General features: G+C 36.9%; 1 long non-coding RNA gene across 1 annotated transcript; it reads right to left on the reverse strand.

Annotated features, from left to right (window-relative positions):
* Nucleotides 1-61: 61 nt before the first annotated feature.
* LOC130050857 (uncharacterized) lies at nt 62-481 on the reverse strand. The gene is made up of 2 exons (XR_008799181.1): nt 352-481; nt 62-146 (listed from the first exon to the last, which is right to left on the reverse strand). It is a non-coding gene; the product is annotated as an uncharacterized LOC130050857 (long non-coding RNA).
* Between the last annotated feature and the right edge of the window lie 5519 nt (nt 482-6000).

The following is a 6000-nucleotide window of genomic DNA, read 5'->3' on the forward strand; positions in this document are numbered from 1 at the left end:
ATGGATGTTTACATGAATCTTATGTAACAGGGTTTCTGTCGAATTAAACAACAAAGTCCTGTATGGGTTCTTAGATGTCGATCACCTCCATTTTATTGCCAGAATCTAAGCTTTAGATATACATGTATATGTATGTGTATGACACTCTGAAACATAGCAAACAAATAATTATATTTACAATCATATACATCAAAGTATTACTTATTTACACAAATTACTTCTTTGAAATATATGTTACCATGATATTATAAAAGCTTAAAAACACTGATACTATATATTTATGATTTTCTATAATGACTATACAGACATTATTCATTATAATCATAGAATATATCATGAACACCATCATACCATTCTATGGGAATAAGTGATGTGGCAATAATCCCTCATTTAACAAAAATGTCCATGGAGATTGACTGTAAATTATGAAGTTTACATAAATAAACTTGCATCATAAAAATATCAAGCATGTATTTAAAAATATACCAAATCTGTGAAAAACATAAATTTAACTTATTTCAAGCTAACTGATTTATGCCTCACAAAATATCATTCTCACTGTGCAAGTGCTATGGAATCAAATCTACCAAATTATTAAGTTTACTGCAATTTAGAAATAATATAAAAGTTAGAAAATAAGCTTACCTTGTTAAAGAAATGATCAGTCAACAGTCAAATATCTGTCATATATTTTCACCAACTTCTCTATAAACCAACTAGACAAAGAATGACTGAACACCACCAAGAACTTTTGGAGGGAAAAAGAACTGACCAATAAAACACCAGCTAACAACACTAAAACCAATAGGAACTTCGAACACTTTCAAACCTATTTACAAAAGTTTGATTATAATGACCCAAGGCAAAATTCAATAAATCAGAACAGGTACTGCCTGTTCTACTTGGATGAGCATAAAACACATCTCAATGTAGTGGTTATTCATATAATGTTTAATTTGAAATCTATATACAAATTTGTGTAGATTTATTAATTTAAATCAATTAATAAACACTATTACACACTTCCCCTCCTTTTAAAATGACTTCCACGTCATTTAAAGGAAGACTTACCCTCTGTCATGTAGTGTTGAAATACTGAAAAAAATGCATGATAATTTATTAAAAATAAAAACTCAGAATTTTTCGGTAAACATTTTTAGAAGAGCTTTCGACATTTCTTTGTCCATCATTCTCAACTGAGAAGCCATTTCTTTAAAACACATTGCCTTATCCTTCCATTCGGGTTGCTGAGACATTTGTAGACTACAGGCATAATGTTCCATCCATTGTGGCTTCTTTCTGATTCTTGTCGACCTTCTAGGCAACTTGGTCTCATTATCATCATCTTGGTTATCATCATCATCATCATCATGTTCATCAGGAACCTCAGCTACAGGTTCATGTAAATCATCCATATGAAAACTGCTGGAATCAAGATCATCAGGTAGTTCCTGAGTACTCTGATTGGGAGCGTCCTCCCCTGATCCGTCCTCCAGGTACTCAACACCACTCTGATCGTCACCAGTAATAGTGTGAGTACTATCTGCAACATCCTCAGACAGTGCATCACTAAATGGTACAGGGCATTCCACTGTAACATACATGCTGTCTGCATCATCATCAGATCCTTCCAACTGATCCTGGATGGCAGATCTCTTTTCTTTATCTTGAGATTTTTCACTTCTCTTGGTTCTAAATCTAGGTGCTGGAACAGGTGAAGATAACTTGGAACCAATGGGCAATAATAAATTCCTATGTAGAATTCTGATTCTGCCTTGGCCATCTTCTCGTCTCACCTTATAAACCGGAATTGAAACATTTGGCTGACTAATGATGATGTAGGGATTTTCCTCCCATTTATCCTGAATTTTGTGTTTCCCATCAAAACTGACCACCTTAACTAAAACTCGATCTCCTTCATTTAAGATTACTCCTCTCATCTTGGTGTCATAATGCAACTTCTGTTTCGTTTGAGAATTCTTAATTGCTGTTTCAGCTTGATGATATGCATTTCTGAGATTTTCCTGTAGGGTTTCAATGTATGAAGAAGTCAATTTAAATTGGCAATTTCGCTCGATTCCAAAAATGAGATCTACAGGAAGATTTGGTTCTCGCCCAAACATCAAATAATATGAAGAGAATCCTGTTGAATCATGTACAGTACAGTTGTACGCATGTACTAATGGAGAAACATGTTTTTTCCAATTATGTTTCTGTTCTGGATCCAAAGTGCCTAACATAGAAAGAATGGTTCTGTTAAAGCGTTCTGTTATTCCGTTGCCCATGGGATGATATGGTGTAGTTCTGGATTTGGATATCCCAGTAATTTGGCATAATTCTTTAATCAAATTACTACAGAAGTTCGCTCCTTGATCTGAATGAAGTTTCTGCGGCAGACCATAATGGACGATGAAGTTGTTAAAAATTGCCTCAGCCGTAGTCTTTGCTGTTTGATTCTTCGTTGGTACTGTTACTGCATATTTGGTAAAATGGTCTGTCAGGACTAATATGTTCTGTATGTTTCCTTTGGATGGTTCTAACGTCATGTAATCCATACAAACTAACTCTAAAGGTTGAGTAGTTGTGATGTTTACTAATGATGCTTTCTGGTTGTTAGGTGTCTTGAACTTGATGCATCTCTCACACTCGTCAACCCACTTCAATACATCTGTGTGCATCCTTGGCCAGTAAAATCTACTTCGGACTAAAGCTATAGTTTTGTCTCTGCCTGGATGACCCATATCGTTGTGCAAATAGTGCAGGATCACAGGACTAAATGTATGTGGCACACCATATTGTTGATGACAGGTACCATCTGCATTCTGTGTCTCTCTAATAAGTATGTCATCTTTCATCTTCAATTTCTTAAAGTTTTGATGAAGAACTGCCTCAACCTCGCAACTTGCAGAGTTCTTTGGAGGTTTCTTTCCAGCTTTGACATAACCTATTATAGCCGAAATGGTAGCATCCTCAGCCTGAATTTGCTGAATGTCAATGTGCCGAATGTCCTTAATATTTGAAGGCAGATGTAACTGCTGACACACAGCAGGCAAAACTGGTAGTGTCTTGATATATGGTGGCTTATCATCAGCATTGACTAACGCTCTGACAGCTTCAGTATCCATGGTCTCGGTCTTCGCTGGTAATCTAGACAATATATCTGCATCGGTGTTCAATTTACCTGGCTTGTATGTAATACTGAAGTTGTATGAAGACAGTGCGGCAATCCATCTGTGGCCAGTTGCATCTAATTTTGCTGTAGTTAAAACATATGTGAGGGGGTTGTTGTCTGTAAACACTGAAAATGTCTGTCCTGTAAGGTAATCTGAAAACTTTTCCGTAATTGCCCATTTTAAAGCTAAAAATTCCAGTTTATGAGTAGGATAATTTCTTTCAGATTTACTAAGTCCCCTGCTGGCATATGCAATAACGCGTTTAATTCCATCCTGTTCTTGATACAATATCGCTCCGAGTCCACTTTGACATGCATCAGTGTGTAACTCAAATGGACTGCTGAAATCAGGATAGGCAAACACTGGCGATGAGGTTAATTTCTCTTTCAATATAGTGAATGCTTTGTCTTGAGATGGTCCCCAATGCCATGTCAATGGAGGCAGTTTCTTTTTTCCTCTGGGTTTCTTTCCAGTTGCCATGATATCTATCAATGGTCGTGCAATCTTTGAAAAATCCTGGATAAATTTCCTGTAGTATCCTGCGAAGCCTAAAAACTGTCGTACATCTTCAGGAGTTTTAGGAGTAGGCCAGTTTAAGACTTTGTCTACCTTGTCTGGGTCCGCCTGTACCCCATCTTCAGAAACAATGTGACCTATATACTTTACCTTTTTCATGAAGAAAGAACACTTCTTAGGGGAGAGCTTCAGACTAAATGTCCTAAACCTATCAAAAACTTGCTTAAGGCGGTCAAGATGTTCGTCAAATGTCCTAGAGAAAACAATTACATCATCTAAATAAATAAAACACACTTTTAAATGAAGATCTCCTAAACATTGTTCTTGTAGTCTTTGATACGTAGCCGGGCATTCGCAAGTCCAAATGGCATTTTATTGAATTCAAAGAATCCTAATGGCCCAACTGTAAAAGCTGTTCGCTGCTTATGCTGTTTTAAAATTTCGATTTGATGGTACCCAGATTTCATATCTAATACAGAAAAGTAACAATTCCCAGCAAGTGAATCTAATATTTCATCTATTCTTGGCAGTGCGTAGTTATCCCTCACAGTCCGTAAATTCAGCTGTCTATAATCCACACACATGCGTAATGACCCATCATGTTTCCTGACTAATACCACATTAGAGGAAAATGGTGAATGAGACGGTCTGATGATTCCACTGGCTAGCAACTCTTGTATGTGGTTTCTTACTTCTTCTACCATCGCTGGTGGTATGCGTATGTATTTCTGCTTAAAAGGTGTTATATCTGACAGTTCTATATGATGGTACACCTTGTCAGTAGTTCCAATATCTGTAGAATTTGTGGAAAATATATCCTGGTATTCAGATACAAGTCCTCTACATTGCTCTTTCTCCGTCTCTGCTAATGTGTCGGATATATGAACTTTCTCTAAAATTTGTTCAAATTCTGAAGTTGACAAAGGAATAGATGTATCTGCAATTGTAACAGGCTGCATCTCGCATATAACTGCTCTTGGTGAAACTGATACTGTTCGCGTCGTGACATTGCTTATTTCCACTGGTATTATGTTAGAATCCTCAAAGTCATAATAATGTAAACTTGGGGTGATATCTAAGTCAAGTGGAATGCTAGACTTTGGAGTTGAATGCAGCATAGCTAAAACTTTCTGATAAGGAATCTTCCTGTCTGAGCAAGCTTTAATAACAACTTTCCCATTGGGTGGAATTAAAATCCTGCAAGACTCAGCGGACTTCAATATAGCAAGTCGATTCCCATTTCTTTCCAGCTGCCTTTCACGTAATGTCAGACATCTAAATGCCAAGTGCCATGAAGCGTGTAAATCTGCATCCTGCAAAAACCTTGACCCATACTCTGATCTTGTAATGTCAATCAGTCTGTGTAAAATATTTGTTCCAATCAAAACAGGAACTTTTGAGTTGTAATTACTGTTTGGAACAACTAAAAAGATGCAATCTTGTAGAATTTCTACTGATGACAGTCCATATGTGGCTAAATTCACCATGATATATCCTAAATATGGCATCAATTGACCATCAGCACATTTAATGTCAATTTGTTCATCTATTGAATTAAGCGCCGTTTTATCCTTTAAATATGTTATATAAAAGGATTCTGATATTGTAGAGACTGTGGCTCCTGTATCGAGTAATGATAGCCACTTGAACCTCATTTGATGTTCCAACTAATTCCTCTGATAAGTTGGTGGGACTGTTCTTCCTTCTGCCAGACCCTTGTCCCCAGGATTTGGCAATCTGAAGTTTAAATCCTTTTTGTGGTCAACTCTGACTCTGCAACCAATAGCTATGTGGCCTTCTTGACCACATCTATAACATATGATTTGGTCAGATCTATGACTCGATTGCTGGTCATCAGGACATGCTGCAGTAGATTTAGCTTCAGGCATTGGGTAAGAATATCCTTTGTTTGAATGCTTTCCTTTCTTTCCCTTTTGAAAAGATTGTTTACCCTTATTACCATATGGTTTCTGTGCAGGAGGCATGTAATATGGCTGCTGCATTGCCTTTAGTTGATTAATCTGAGCCTGCAAATCCTTTAACTTGTCATCATCAGATGAGTCTGTCTTTGAAGAGATTGCTGCCTTTACTGTGCCTTGTTTGACCTTTGATGACTTGATCTGCACTGTGCGTTCAGACTCTATTTTCCTGACTTCTACTCTTAGTCTATCGAAATCACTAATTGTGTGATACAGATGTCCGCAAACGTCTTTCAATTCTTGTCGCAAACCTTTGTAAAACATTGTGCGTAACATCTCGTTCACAGAATAATTCTGAACCTTGCCTAACCTCAAAGCAGTACAAAGAATTT

The sequence above is a fragment of the Ostrea edulis genome, chromosome 10 (genome assembly GCF_947568905.1).
Source record: "Ostrea edulis chromosome 10, xbOstEdul1.1, whole genome shotgun sequence".
Classification (NCBI taxonomy): Eukaryota; Metazoa; Mollusca; class Bivalvia; order Ostreida; family Ostreidae; genus Ostrea; species Ostrea edulis.